The sequence below is a fragment of the Vulpes lagopus genome, chromosome 1 (assembly GCF_018345385.1).
Source record: "Vulpes lagopus strain Blue_001 chromosome 1, ASM1834538v1, whole genome shotgun sequence".
Lineage (NCBI taxonomy): Eukaryota > Metazoa > Chordata > Mammalia > Carnivora > Canidae > Vulpes > Vulpes lagopus.
In genome coordinates this window covers 118,446,475-118,462,679 of record NC_054824.1, presented here as the reverse complement: position 1 = coordinate 118,462,679, position 16,205 = coordinate 118,446,475, and the positions used below count along the sequence as shown (strand labels likewise).

Below are 16,205 nucleotides of genomic sequence, written 5' to 3'. Positions count from 1 at the left end.
AGCCTGCTTCTCCCTCTGCCTGTGTCTCTGCCTCTCTCTCTCTCTGTGACTATCATAAATAAATAAAAATAAATAAAAATTAAAAAACAAAAAAACAAAAAAAACCAAAAACCTGAAAATCAATCAGAACACATTTGCCAATGAAACACTATTAAATGTTTGTCAAATTCTTATAAACTCGAATGGTCTGCCTGGAAATCTAACCAAAAAAGGCTAACCTCCCCGAAAAGACCTTCTGGGAAAAGATTTTGATTTTCAAAGACCCAAATGACAAACTTTGAGAACACATCTACTTAGAATTTTAGTGGCTTTTTCTTTTTCCTTTTTTTAAAAATCTTTTTTGCAAACCTTAAACAGCTAACCATTTTCTAATGTCTATGCTTATTTTGTTCTAACTAGTAACTAAATGTGTTAAAGAAAAAATTCCAGAACAATTACTCTTTTTTATCAATTAAAAATTTTTAATGTTTTAATGATAGTGGCTATTTTCCTGATATAATGCAGCAAAGCTATCATCCAAATAATAATTATCTGTTAACTGATATTGCATCTACCTCAATGAATATAGAGCCCTTATCTTTATAATTTTGCTGCAAAATAAATCTGAAATGTTTTTTAAAGGCCTTATTTTCCAATGCACCTTACAGTAAAACTTCTATATAAGAATTGTGAACCTGCATTTATGTCATACCTATCTGTAATGAAATGTCTAGAAAATTAAATCAAGTCTTCCTGTCTAGAGAATTGAGTCCGTTTACTTGAGGCTACACGTATCTAGTGCAAAAGGATTCATTAAAGTTTCAGAGGTATCACACACTAATACCATCAAAAACCAGAGAAGTGTTGTACTGGATTACTACACTAAAAAGATCTACTAATCTATGAAATTTATAACAGTTTCATAATCTCAGCCAGTCCCACCCAATTTCTAAAAGGCCGTAGTCATGCTGCAAACATTTTTATAACATCAAAACTAGCACAGTATTTTTTACACCACTGGTTTAATAAATATCCACTTAGGGCAGCCTGGGTGGCTCAGCGGTTTAAGCACCCAGGGGGTGATCCTGGAGTCCCAGGATCGAGTCCCATGTCAGGCTCCCTGCATAGAGCCTGCTTCTCCCTCTGCCTGTGTTTCTGCCTTCCTCCCTCTCTCTCTCTCTGTGTCTATCATGAATAAATAAATAAAATCGTTAAAAATAATAATAATAATAAATATCCACTTAATGAAATAACACTACCTTTGCTAGAGAAAAGTCCCCTGCCAAGTCTATGGATCAGTTCTTTTACGACAACCCTTATTTACCTATTACTTAATTTTATTCCAAATTCTAGATTCTGAAATGTTTCCTTAAAATGTTATCAATATAAAAACTTCAACTGTGGGGATCCCTGGGTGGCTCAGCAGTTTAGCACCTGCCTTTGGCCCAGGACACGATCCTGGAGTCCCGGGATCGAGTCCCACGTTGGGCTCCCCGCATGAAGCCTGCTTCTCCCTCCTCCTGTGTCTCTGCCTCTCTCTCTCTCTCTCTATGTCTATCATAAATAAATAAATAAATAAATCTTTAAAAAAAAGAAAAAGAATTTGCTTTAAAAAAAAAAAACTTCAACTGTAATAGAATCCCACATTGATATTTATATAAGGCTGAAAGGATATTAGAAACCATCTGGCCCAACTACCTCCTGTTTCAAATAGTGAAACTGAGGTGCGGGGAACTGACTGAACTAATCAAGGCCACACAGCTTTTTATTGTCCCTAGTGGCATTAAAATCCAGATGGCCTTCTACCTTGTAGTCCTTTCCTTATATCATGTTGCCTTCTCTGCTCCTTTCAAATATCTGACGGTTAGTAGTCTAAAAATGCCCTTATCTGTAAAATACTAATTGCATAAGAACAAATGTAAGAAATAAACTTGCCAAAGAACAATTATAAGTATTAAATTATGCAGCAAAAGCTACCAACTTTAAAAAAAAAAAAAGCTACCAACTTTCTCCACTTCACTACCATTTCTACTTAATGCTAACAAACTGCTACATTATAAAAAAAAAATTAGGGGATCCCTGGGTGGCTCAGTGGTTTAGCGCCTGCCTTCAGCCCAGGGCGTGATCCTGGAGACCTGGGATCGGGTCCCACATTGGGCTTCCTGCCTGGAGCCTGCTTCTCCCTCTGCCTGTGTCTCTGCCTCTCTCTCTCTCTCTCTGTGTCTCTCATGAATAAGTAAATAAACTCTTAAAAAAAAAAAAAAAGAAAAATAAATAAATAAAATTAGAGAAATGACTAGCCTTCATAATTAGTTTAAGAAAATCTAGAGTTTATGGGCAACCCAGGTGGCTCAGCGGTTTAGTGCCACTTTCAGTCCAGGGCCTGATCCTGGAGACCTGGAATCGAGTCCACATCGGGCTCCCTGCATGGAGCCTGCTTCTCCCTCTCCCTGTGTCTCTGCCTCTCTCTCTCTCTCATGAATGAATAAATAAAATCTTTAAAAACAAAAGAAAAGAAAATCTAGAGTTTACACACTACTAAGAACATTAAGCTGAAACCAATCTTTAAGTTTCAGTGGTCAGTCCTTTCCTTCCAGTACTTCCTGATTTTACTCACATCCACAGTAACAGCAGACATATCCTATAAACTTTGCATTCTTTTACATGCCATTACGTCAAGAAAATAAGGACTTTTTTCTTTCTGTCCTTGATTATAATATTGATTGCTATTAGTAACACGATAGGATAACAAATGTATTTTAGAAAAAAAACTAGGTTTTCTTTTCCTTTCTTTCCTTTTTTTTTTTTGTGGTGGATAGCTTGGGCTTTCTATATTCATTATATTTATTTGAAATAAATCTTTAAAGACTAGTTTAACTTCAACTACAGTTTCCAGTTTATTAGGAATAGCAAAATGACGTTTAAATTCACATTTGCAAGTGTGTGCAGTTTTATAAAATCATTTTCTAAAACAAAACTTTGAGTGTAAAAATCTAAAGAATTTTTTTTCCTTTTTTTTTTTTTATTTATTTATGATAGTCACAGAGAGAGAGAGAGAGGCAGAGACACAGGCAGAGGGAGGAGAAGCAGGCTCCATGCACCGGGAACCCGACGTGGGATTCGATCCCAGGTCTCTAGGATCGCGCCCTGGGCCAAAGGCAGGCACCAAACCGCTGCGCCACCCAGGGATCCCAAAATCTAAAGAATTTAACAATAGCTTATGAAAAAGCACTAAGTTTTATAAAAGTTTAGTAGAGAGAGTTTTGGTTTTTTTGTTTGTTTGTTTTTATTCTTGAGAGACACAGAGAGAGAGGTAGAGACAGACAGAGGGAGAAGCAGGCTCCTCACAGGGAGCCCGATGCAGGACTTGCTCCCTGGACTAGGGATCACGCCCTGAGCCCAAGGCAGATGCTCAACCGCTGAGCCACCCAGGTGCCCCGAGATAGATCTTCAAAATATGTGTAGCAAAATCTGTATTTATAAAGTCATAAATACACACAGAACTACATCTCTGTATAGAACTCAAAATTTATTAAGCATTTATTCTACTAGAGACTGTTCTCAATTATTCATATAAAACAGTTCCTTGCCACGTATATCACAGTCATAGAAAGAAATCATCATAATGTAAGGAGAATGTGCTTTCATACTGGAGGAGTTTTGTAGGAGCACAAAGATAAGAGCCAATATGCCAGTTTTTTACTAAGTATGCGCCACAATGACAATGTGTACTTGTTAATATTCAGGAGTTCAGTCTTCTGTACCTCTTCCTTCCTTCTAGCCTTACAAGTTCAAGCACGGATTATCCCAATGCTCCCGATTACCCATCCCAAATTAGCCAACCCCAAAAGAAGTTCCAAAGCCTGGAATCAGCAAAAGGATTGTCTCTGTAGATTTTCTGACAGTCATGGTAAAAGAGAGGACAAGATGCTGCTGCTCTTTGTTTAGCATGTTTATAAAATGAGTAACATTTCAGGAGCAGCACAATTTGACTATGGCACCTTCCAGTCTGGGGCTTGCCATATACAGCTGATAATGTATCTGCGTTTGTTGATGTCCATCTTCTCATACTTCAGGAATACAGAACAACAGAAAAAAAGAATCTAGGGCTCCTACTTGCAAAATTCAGGCAGACACAGGGGATATACTGTGTGCCACTAGTTCTAGAAATAGTCCCCTTTGAGGGTCTTCCACTTCCTGGGAGAAAGTAGGATGTCCAAAGAACCTGCATATAAGCTCTCCTGCCATCCCACAAAAAGTAACTGCAGCAGCACTTCTATATGACACAGCTTAAAGCAGCAGGGAGTATACGGTATAAACTTCAGGGAGCCCCATATATGCACTCAAACCAAGGAAAATGAAGGGTGCTGCTATCCTGGGCTGGTAATTCAGGCCATCAGTAACATCCTGTACTTTGAAATAATAGGATTCTCTCTCTTTCCTGTAGTGAGCTTCAAGATTTTAAAGAGAAACATCAGGTAAACTCAATCCAGACCAGGATATGTTGCCATCAAGTCTGCTAGTTCCAAGACAACAGTAGTGCTGCTGCAGCCAACAATTCCTTGGCACAGAAACATGCTAAAATGATATTGGCAGCAGCACCGGCTCTTCTCTTGCACCCTGTGCTGTTACTATAGCTCCTTTTGCTAAATCTGCCTCTGAGTTTAGACAGGAGCTGGATGGTTCATAATCACCCAGCAGCTGCAGCTGAGCAATACTCAGCCTAATTGTGGCACTGGAGCAGCTGAGAGGAAGAAAAGCGATAATACATACCCTACCATAGCCGCACACAAACTGCCATACACACTACATTCAATAAGATTACCAAGATAATTTAATAGGCACAGATTATTACCCTTAAAGAAAAGCAGTTATACTTCCTGGAAGAACTCTGGATTTATATAATAGACCTGTTTAAATCTGAACTGAAGGTGACCTAAGCCATGTAGAGGTCTTAACAATGGAAGATCTTAACTAAAACTTCCTGTAAATATTCATATAACAAAGCCAGTGCCACAAACATCACCTTTATAACATGACTGAAAGTTCCTATAAGAATCTGGCAGAGATGTGATCTCTTCTTTAACTCTACATTGCAACAATGCAAAGCAATAAAATCAACATCTAAAACAGCAAGCAATCCATTACATAAAGCAAGTAGCATAATACAATGATTCCCAGAATTTTTGAAACTCCAACACCATACTGTCATTCGCTTTCTTGAAACAAAACATACTCTTCTGTTAGGTGCCATATGGCACATCTTCACAAAGCTTAAGTAAACGAAAACTTATTATGCTGAGAATTTCATGACATCCTTAAGAATATCAAAACTCAGGCCAAAATTACTCATCCAAAGAATTACTGTTACAGAAAACAGAAAATGGGGAGTGCTTGGGTGGCTCAGTTGGTTAAGTGTTTGCCTTCGGTTCAGGTCATGATCTCAGGGTTCTGGGATGGAGCTGGGACTCAACTGGATTCCGACTCCACTCCTCCACTCCGACTCCCACTCCGGACTCCCTGCTCAGTGTCTGCTTCTCCCTCTCCCTTTGCCCCTCCCCGCAGCTTGTGCTCCAGTGTGCCCATGCTCTCTCTCAAATATATAAAATCTTTTAAAAAAAGAAAACAAAATGGTTAAAAGACTTATTACCTTGATGCGATTTTGTCGCATTTACATAATTTTGTCACTTATATAATTTTATGAAAAATAAGCTGTATTTTACTGACAAAATAGTATCCATTAGTTTAATACACATTTTGACTACTTAATATTTATCATTCACAATTAAGCTAAAGAGGATTTAAAGTTAGTAATATCTGGTTTGTCTTCCCTCAAAACATTAATTAATGTATTATTTATATGTCAAAGTAGCGATAAACACTAGCTAAAATATGACAATTATGATTTAATAAGGCTAATCCTGTTTGCAAAGGATAGCCCAGGCAGTGTTCTAAAGGCAGTCACTAAATGTTAAGTTCTTTACCCAAGCACCTTATATAGTACATTACAGTCTTCTTAAAAAAAAAAACAAAAAAAAAACACCCTTGGAATCACCAGCAGGTTAAAACTTTCTCACCACTACAGAAGCTGGGTCCCAATCACAACTTCCTCCCACCTCCCATATCTTTACTTGTAAAGAAATCACTTCCTTGCAGGTTTTTTTTTTTTTAATTATACTTTTATTTCCCAAGTTTGCATTCCCAGATACCAGAGTTTAGTAGTGCTTTTTGATATTAGGTGCTTTTTAAAATTGAAGTACAAATGACATACAACATCCTACCAGCTTCAACTGTATACATGATAGTGATTTGATATTTTTTTTATTTGATATTTTTATATATTATGAAACAATTCCCTAAGTCTAATTACCACCTGTCACCGTACAAAGTTATTACAATATTATTGACTATATTCCCTATGCTGTACCTTACATTCTTCTGACCTATTTTGTAACTAAGTTTGTACCTCTTTTTAATATAATGCTAAAAGGATAAATGACATCTACACTGAACACTAGATCGAGTTAAACACGTTTATAAAGAAAAATTACTCACGTTAACGAATTTACTGCCTAAAAAGATGCAAATCTGGACTTTGTATAAATAAATCTTATACCACAGGTGGGTAATATTTCACTTAATACTGCATTGTTGCTATTAGCTTGTAACATTTATTCTTTCAACATTACATATCATGAAGGAGATCTATTTGCATGGACACTGATTTTTTTAGCTTGAGATTTTCCTGAATTAAAAAAAAGAAAACTCCACCCATATATTAATATTATACTTCAGTCATAAGACAAATTCCACCTATCACAGGAAGACGGGTCAAAGTCATAATTTCGCTTTCAGTAGACTAGAAAGGAGTCAATTTTGTGGTTTATGAAGTCAGCAAAAACATACTGCAAAATTAAAAGCTATTATAACGTTATGGTGGTTATACCAGAGTACATATTTTAAAAGCTTTTTTTTTCTTTTATTCTGGAAACATGGATACGAATGGTCTTGTATTTAGATTCGAATCAAAGGCAAGTTTCCTTTTATTTCTCAATCTTAAGACCCTATGAATTGGTCAACCAGCATTCAAAATCGCCACTGAAGTTTGGGTAATGTCCAAAATTTACAATAATTAGACTTCCTTTTCTTAAATGTCAACTAGGACAGTGGTCTCACATATCAGTAAAACAAAGCAGATGTATGACTGAAGTGAAATAAAACTTTCTTACAGAATGTACGAAATATATATATATATATGTATGTATGACGCACACAAAATCCTCGTTCTCCTGCATGACACTCCTTCCTTACCTGCCCATTCAAAATGTTTTCTGTCCACCGTGAGCCACTGCCCTAGTTATCAGATTTACCAGGTCCTATGCTTTAAGTACACAGTCACATGTACCCACTTAGTAGTGTTTTCCTTAGTCCGTAACTTTAGAAATTTACCAGGATGTTTCACAAACACTCAGAGTTATCGAGATACCGTTGGCACTGCAATCCTAGAGTTATGAGGACACACGTACACTACAATCTTACGCATGTATATGTCAAATCATGTATGTGAAAGCACACCAGGAAACACACATACATAATGGCATGAACGTCAAGCTGCGATGCCATTAGAGACTTCTCGTTCCTTTAACGATTTATAAACTGCTAGACCGTTTCACCTAATTACGCAGAAAATAATTCAACCGAATCCGAACTATGTTGTGTCCCTCCCACCCACCACAAAACAAAAATTAAAGCAGTCCCTGCCCTGGACTTATTCGCCACTCATCAGAAGGCAAAAATCAAAGCCATCCCTACACCGGACTTGGTTTTCAAAGAGCTTCCGAAAACGACGCTAACCCCATGCCCAATAAAGCAAAAGCTGGAAGCGATTACCAAGAAGGAAAACACACTTCAAACCAAAATTTTCTGCAACATGTGGACAGAGAAGCGAGCCCAATGGGAGGCGGAGCGGCAGAACACTGTAAAAGCGGACGCTGAATGGCATACTTCCCAACCCCCAACCCAAAACAAAGGAAAACTTTAAACATGTTGCGGTTTTCAATCAAACCAAGTAAAGCGAGAGGCTCCCCCCTCGCCCCCACACACGCCCACGTCCGCTCTCCCAGCACAGTTGCCACCCGGCGTCAGCTACCACGGGGACCCTCCAGCTCCGGGACAGAAGGCGGCCGCGGGAGCCACCGGCGACCTCGCCCCCGGGCACCGCCGGGAGGTAGCGCACCGCTCCCAGGACCTGCGGTCGGACCTGGGCGGGCCCGGGAACGACTGGACGGGGCGGAGACCGAGTCAGGGGGGCGAGCAGGTAGCGCCGGGAAGGAGACACGCCCGCCGGGCCGGCCGGGACGGGGGAGGGGAGAACTTTCTCCCCAACTTCCCGACTCCGAGCCTGCCGGGGCGGGGAGCGCCGGCGCCTCGGGGCGCGGGCGGGCGGGCGGGCGCCGGGGCCTAGCGCTGCCCGGGCCGGGGTCGGCCGCCTCCGCCCGCGGGGCCCCGCCGGGTCCTTACCTGCCCTCCAGCCGCGCTCTCATGAGTCGCCGCTACCGCGGCCCGGGGCGGCGAGGAGGGGGCGGTGGGCGGAGGCGAGGCCCGCGGGGCCCTCTCCCTCCTCCACCTCCTCGTCCCGAGCGCCCGGCCGCAGCGACGACGGCACAGCCGCCCCGCACTCGCCACTTCAGGAGGAGGGAATTCCCGGGCTCCCCCACCCTTCGGCCTCACTCTCCACCTCCACTCCGCGCGGCGCCCGCCCTCACTCCCGGCTCCGCCCCTCCGCGGCGGGGGCGGGGCGGGGGCGAGGGCGAGGGCGGGGGGGGCGGCTACCTGCGCGCGCGGCCGGCCCGCTCACCGGAACTCACGCCGCGCCCCCCGCCTTCCGGCGCCGGCGCGCTCGGCCGGCTGCGGGCTGCGGGCCGTTCCCCCCCCCACGCCGTCCCAGTCGGCTGCGAGTCCGGGTCACTTATCCGGACCCAACATGGCGGCGGGGTCCGGGGCGGATTCCCGAGGCGGCGCAGGCTGAGGGGGCGTGAGGAGGCGGAGCGCGGACGCACAGCGCCCCCCCACCTTCCGCGGACCCTGCGGCCGCGGACTCCCCGGCCCCGGGAGGTGGAGTGAGGGCGAGGCTCCCGCCCCTCCTTCTGGGTTCCCTTTGCCCCGCGCCGTCGTGCCGAGGGCTTTGGGGCTTTGTGTGGGGAGGACAGGGCTGAGTGCGTGCCTTCTAGGACGAGGCTTCCGCACCCTTTGTCGCTGGTAGTAAAATCTCAGCCCCGCCGCGTGAGCCCGGGGCGCGTCGCTAACGCGCCCGTCGCCGGCCTGGTCGCCGTCCAGAAACGCTCGCGTCTGGCCTCCTTCCGAGCCGGGGATCCTGTCCCAGCGCGGGAGCTTCCTGTTGACTGTTGGTCGAACCAGCCTTGCCGGGCGGGGGAACCGGAGCCGAGTTCTCCTGGCGAGCTCCCGGGAACGGTGGCCTTGGCTTGTCCCCCGGCAGCCTCCCCCTGGGGGACAGGTGCGCGTACCCGGCCTGACGGCTGCGACCCCGAAAGTGCGGCGGCCCCGGCGAGGACCCCGCTCAGGGAATCCGGGCACCGTTCCCGTGCGCTCGGCGGCGGAGGCTGGAGGAGAAGGGAGAGGGTCCGGAAGGGACAGACCGAGCCCGCAGGCTCTTCTGCCGAAGCCACTGCCGCGCTGTGCGACTCCAGACTGACTTCCCCCTGCACTTCCTCCTTGGTGGGGTTGTCAGGGCTATTAGTGTGGGTCTCTTGGTTTCCTTTGTGGTTTTCAGTGAAATTCGGAGTCCTCCTTGACAAATAAGAAATAATACAATCGTATGTGTCAGTATTCTGGCATTCTAGGAACTTAGGAAATGAACATAAAGGTTTGGATTTTTTTTTCTTCTTCAGCTTACTAAGATGAAGCAAAGGTAAGCCTAGGCGTTCCCGTTGACAAAAAGGTACCCATCGTACGGCATGGTGCTTTAATTTGATTTAGCTACTGGAATTTCATTTCCCCTTAACTGTATTGGGGATTAAACATTTTCATATAGTCCGTTTTTTGTTGTTGTTTTGTTTTGTTTTGTTTTTTTAGTAGAAAATAAGATGGGCAGCCCGGGTGGCCCAGCAGTTGAGCGCCACCTTCAGCCCGGGGTGTGATCCCAGGGACCCGGGATCGAGTCCCGCGTCGGACTCCCTGCGTGGAGCCTGCTTCTCCCTTTGTGTCTCTGCCTCTCTCTCTCTCTCTGTGTGTGTGTCTCTCATGAATAAATGAATAAAATCTTAAAAAGAAAAGAAGCTTTTGAGCTGTTACTTTTCTAGACTTCTAGATGAAATACAGGTAACATTTGTTGTCCTAAACTCACACCCTCAAAAAAGTGAACTCTAACATACTGATGTACCCCAGTTTAAGGGATGAGTTGGCTTTGAAGATGTTCTGTATAGAGGTTGTCCTTTTTTTTTTTTTTTTTTTTTTAAGATTTTGTTTTTATTTTTATTTAAGAAGCAAGCTCCATGCAGGGAGCCGGATGTGGGACTCGATCCCAGGTCCCCAGGATCGTGCCCTGGGCTGAAGGCGGCGCCAAACCGCTGGGCCATCGCGGCCGCCCACCCTCATATTCTTTTTGCTTGTTATCTCACCCCTTGTTTTATATTTTGGAATATTCATCTCACAATATCAAGTTTTACTCTCTAAATAACCTGGAGACTCCAATTTTTAGACTCAATGGCTCACTTATTTCCAAGGGTATTTAAAACAACAAAGCAAACCACCAACAACAAAACAACCCAAAACCCACACTAACACCACCAACAGCAACAAAAGAGAGGAAGAGAATCCCCTAAAGTCTTGCTGAGTTTGTTACGATAGAAATTGCCTTTAAGTGAAAATCTGTTCATTCAGGAAGACAAATGAAGTGTACCCATGTCCCTCCCACACAGTATGGAGGTCTGGTATGTATGTGTTAAGGAGTGATAAGGGATCTAAGTCTTGGAATCCCTGGGAGAGTCTGCTGGGTGAAGAAGCTAGGGGAACGCTTGAAACAAAAGTAATGAAATATGTTAAGTCCCTACAGAAGTGACGGCATCATTTAATCAAGTTTGTTAATGCTTCCTGAATGCTTTGAGTAACTGAAAGTTTAAAAGATTCAGAGCTTAGCAGGGGCATATTCAGTCTCACCCTAGAACATGTGATTTTTGCCAGGAAATGTTTGTAGGATAAATCTACCTGCTGCTGCTGCTTCCATTACTGAGGCTGTGATGGTGATTTTCTTTTCTGATAACTAGAAAGCCTGCAGTCCTACATGGGCGCATGCACTGGTCTCTGCTCTCTAATTACCATCCCACTACAACCCCCCTCAAAATGCCTTCCACTGGACTTGTGGACCTTCTCATGTCCACTCAGTGCCCGAAGTTACCTACAGCACGTTAGCTCTGCCTCCTCCACCTGGTCAAAACTGCTCGTAAGCCCAAACAGGAAGAATATAAGGACCACTCTTAACAAAGATCTGGAAAATCAGGCAAATGGAAAGTACTCAGCGTTGAATATTAGGCTCGTTGTGCCAAGCTTAGGGAGAGGTGCGATATAACCCATCAATTTCTGATGGGTTTCTCCTGATGCCTTTCTTTGTTGCCTCCAGGACTGCTGCTGGTGTATTCTACTTTTTACTTCCCCTCAACTGGGCAAGGCCTAAGAGGACCAATTCGTTGGATGTGTACAGATACATCCTGCAATCAATAGACGTTACAAATGCCAACCTTATATATATAAGCTTCAGCAAATCCAGCCCATCTTTCTGCTCTGTTTTGTTCTCTCCAGCTTCTAAACGTGGCTACCTGGTCTAAAATAGAATTCCACCCTGTGCCCTATGTGCCTCTCGGGCTCCAGGATTATTTTTTGGAAGTGTAATCTTTGGGTTAGAATCTACTTTGGGGTCATCTCTTGGTTGGTTTCTCTAACTTATGCTCTTTCTAGTTCTCCTGCAGTTTGGTCCCAGGCCTGTTATACCTAGGAAAACCCCTAGTTTCTGCTCCAGCTCCTCCTGATACCCACTCTGCCTGTTCCTAGATAGCCTTTAAACTTTTACACTTTAAACTTTTACACTCTCAACTTAGGTCTGTGTCAGCAGTTTGTTTGTTTGTTTGTTTCTTTCTTTCTTTCTTTCTTTCTTTCTTTCTTTCTTTCAAGATTTTATTTATTTATTCCTGAGAGATAGAGGGAGAGAGAGAGAGAGAGAGAGAGGCAAAGACACAGGCAGAGGGAGAAGCAGGCCCCATGCAAGGAGCCCGATGCGGGACTCGATCCCAGGACTCCAGGATCACACACTGGACTGAAGGCAGGCGCTAAACCGCTGAGCTACCCAGGGATCCCTGTGTCAGCAGTTTCTAAGCTGGATGATGCATGGCATCTTCTCATACGCCTTCCACCTAGCAGAATAGCATGAGGTAGATACCTTTTTGAGGGTACTGTTGAACTCAAGATCCTTTTCTCTGAGAATGAATCCTCTACTGATAGCAGGAATGGAGCCCTATGATCTGAATACCACTATTCCCAGGCTTCAGGTTGGAATTTTGAATTTTGAGGGAGTGACACAAAGGTGACTCTGATTATTCATGGTGGCTCTGGTATTGAGAATCCAGTGGCAGAAGACTGATGTCTAGGGGTAGGGGAGTCTAGTAGCTGTAGGCAAGTATCCAACCCTGATGATGATGCCTGCATCCTAAGCAGACCATCACTATGGCAAGACCTGGACTCTGCCCCGCCCTCCTTGGCTCCTGCCTGAGTGTGCTCCACCAATCTTCCTGTGCCTTCTCAACTTCCAAAGAAAATTATTTCTCTGATTAAGTATAGACCTCTGTTCTTTGCAAATGAAAACCACTACTCAGTCTCTGTTACTCATCTGTACCACTCACAGAAAACTCAAACGGTGTAAGGGAAGCATCTCCTGTCTCATGCACGTAGACAGGTGGGTATGGGATGGGGGAACTGGTTTTTTAGAGAGAGGATGAAGTAGATGCATAGCAAAAAAGCAGGCATAAGATATAGTAGGACCCCAATGCTGGATCTAATTGCCTTGAGCCACATGTAAGACCCCAAACCTAGAATAGAGCTGGCATATCCTGCCTGCACAGGGCAGGCATTGCTCTTAGATCACAGTATACTACACACCTTTCTCCCAGAGCACTCTAACTCCCATCCTCAAAATCCTCAATGCAACAATTTAAGCAAATTGGTTTTAGATGTTGAAACTCATTTGATATCTCTGCCCTGTAAGGCTTGTAACTTCCTCCCAAGATCTATATTTGCAATTCCTGTAGTCATTACCAAGCATTTGGCCTTTACTTTTCTCGTACATTAAGCCGGTGTGTGGTCATAATTATGTCAGTGTCTCTGACATTGAGTTTAAGAATGAGTAAAATTGCTACCAGATTGCTATTTCCTGGAAATCTTTACAAGTGGGTTATGAAAAGTAGAACATAACTTTGCTTGAAGGCAAGAAGTTAGAATGTTTACCTACACCAAAGTTTTGGAAAAGAAACTATAAATCAGGCATGCTCTTATCTTTTAAGTTAACTGACATCAGATTATGAAACACAAAGTGTTGGTATTAGGAAATTTGTTAATTGTTAGATATTTTACAAGCTAACATTGTGGTTGGCTTTTTTAAAAAAAAATGTGTTGAAAATAAATCTATGCTTTTGAAAACCTTTCATATCCTTTTTTAGCTAAATCTTTTTGTATTTTCAGTGGTAGAATTATTTTTCACATTTGTGAAAATTAAATTAAATCTGAGCAAATTAAAATCTGACCAGATCTTACTATGTGATGTAAGCCATAATGCATTTAATCCTTTAGTAAAGTGTATTTACACTCCTTTTGATTTGTATATAAATAGGGCTTTTGGGCACTTAAAATAGCTACTTAGTTTTTCTTCTTTCTAAGGGAATACATAGGCGACAAATAAGATATTTGCTTTGGTGAAATGTTTTAGGTTATGTGAATTAATTGATGAGATTGGCAACACAGATCCTTGGACTGGTAACAAGAGTAACAATGGCCATCTTTTATTAAGCCCTCACTGTACTTAACCAATGCCAAGTGCTTTACCTACATCATTCACTGAATCCGCATAATCACTCTGAGGTTGATAGTATTATCCCTGATTACAGTTTGGATTCCTCCGAGCTAGAGAGGTTAAGCAGCACACAATAAGAGGAAAGTTTCCAAAACCTATTCTACTGAAAGTCTTTGTGATTGCAAAAAGGAAATTAGTTTTTAATGTTAGTTCAATGGCCCTGAAAACAGCCTTTATTTCTCCAAGTTCTGGAATAGTTAAAACTGGTAAATTGCTTGTATAAATGGGAATCTATAAATAAGAAATGTGGAATTCTATAGATTTGTAGGAAATTCTTTATCATCTTATATCCCTAAGAAAGGCTTTGGGCAAACGGAAAAAGATATACGAGACTAAGCCTAAAAAGAATAATTCAAAAAAAAAAAAAACAACAACAACATGTATTAAGTATAACTTTCTGGAGATTAGCATTTGACATCTATTGTCAATCTTCCAATGACATCTCCCCCATAGTTATGGTCTTCAGACAGAGAACCAAATGTCTCTAAGAAATGACTACATGTACAACATAATTACCTTGCCAAATACAAAATATCTAGGGTTAAGTCAATATTAAGATTTACATTTAATCTGCCCAAGGCTAGGTAATTGTAATTAAGTTCTTCCCTAGTAACCATAATTCAGTGGTTAGAGTCAGTAAACAGTTAATAACCCAACACTAGGAGAGGTTGCTTAATACTTTTTAAATCAACTTTTTCATCCATTCATAAAGCACCCTTACAATATCTCCTGATAAATTCTGTATATTTTAGTATATATTGTATTTAAAGGGTCTTAGGACTTAACTTGGAGAACTAGAAATTAATGGTAGGATATTTTCTTTGTGTTAAAATCCAAGGAATATAAACCAAGGAATATAAATATTAATAGGCGTTCAGAGCTTTTACTGGGATTTTTTTTCCCCGGAGAAAAAGGAATTAATATCCTGTCAAATTTAATTTAAAATACATGGTTTTGACTGGGTGTGGACACTGAGGGGGGCACTTGACGGGATGAGCACTGGGTGTCATGCTATATGTTGGCAAATTGAACTCCAATAAAAAAATTAATTAAAAAATGAAAAAATACACGGTTTTCAAAAAATACATGGTTTTCTTTTGGAAATTTTCATTAGAGATGAAAAATCAGTTTTTACAGTTTATACCTAATTTGATTAATTATTTTTATTTTGCTTATGAGAACTAGCTACCATATTTTTTAAATTATTTTTTTGCTTGATTGTCATTATTATCATTTTAATTTCTTTATAGTGGACTAATCTACAACCATTTCAAATTTTTTAAGGCCTGAGATCTTTTTTTCTTTTTTGTAGCCCTGAGTTCTGAATCATTAATTTGCATGGGCTTATGTCCTTATGATACTTGAAACTGTGTTTACTAAAGAATCAACAATCCTGCACTGAAGAACCAAAAAAATATACAATGACTCACACTTTAGAGAATACTATTTAAATAATCCAAATGTGACAGAGAATTTTCTTTTAGAGGCCTGGTGATTTTGGCATAAAATAAAAAATTGACACTCATGTTCATTTTATGTGAAATTAATTCCAACATGTTAGAAGCAAAGCTAGAGACCAAGGGATATGGGATATTTTTAAAAACCAAAGTGAAAATTTTGGTTTATATTAATGAGGCACTTTAAAATTTATTTGAATTCCTATTCAAGAAAATATTTTGATTCTCCTTAGACCTCTTAAGGACCTATTGTCTAGTGAATTTTATTTGAAAACCTTGAAAGAGAAAAAAAAAAATTCCTCCTTTTGTGAAAGGCTCCAAGTCTCACATACTCTCTCTAAAAGTCACTAGTCTCATTTCCTTTGAGATGATGAGCTATACCTCCAAAAACCAAAACATTTCCTGAGTCTGTTTAGAATACATAGTGTTTGTCATATATCCTTAAGAATATGGTAGATACTAAAATATATATTTATGTATGTATACAGAAATTTATATAAAATCTTGAGATGGTTAATAGCACAGAATTATGCAAAGTCCTAGCAATTATTTGATAAATTTGGTCATTTAGACATGTCAACACTTATTAAACTTTATTTACCTTAGGATAATCAGTTTGGAAATTCATATAAAGCTTT

The 16,205-nt window shown here is 41.5% G+C and overlaps 1 protein-coding gene across 1 annotated transcript in view; it reads right to left on the bottom strand.

The window, feature by feature from the left end:
* The window catches only part of YES1 (YES proto-oncogene 1, Src family tyrosine kinase), a 68,485-nt gene extending 59,784 nt beyond the window's left edge, over positions 1-8,701 (bottom strand). Inside the window, exon 1 of the mRNA XM_041752708.1 lies at positions 8,500-8,701. The gene's annotated coding sequence lies outside the window, so the exon portion shown is untranslated. The remainder of the gene's footprint in view (positions 1-8,499) is intronic.
* Between the last annotated feature and the right edge of the window lie 7,504 nt (positions 8,702-16,205).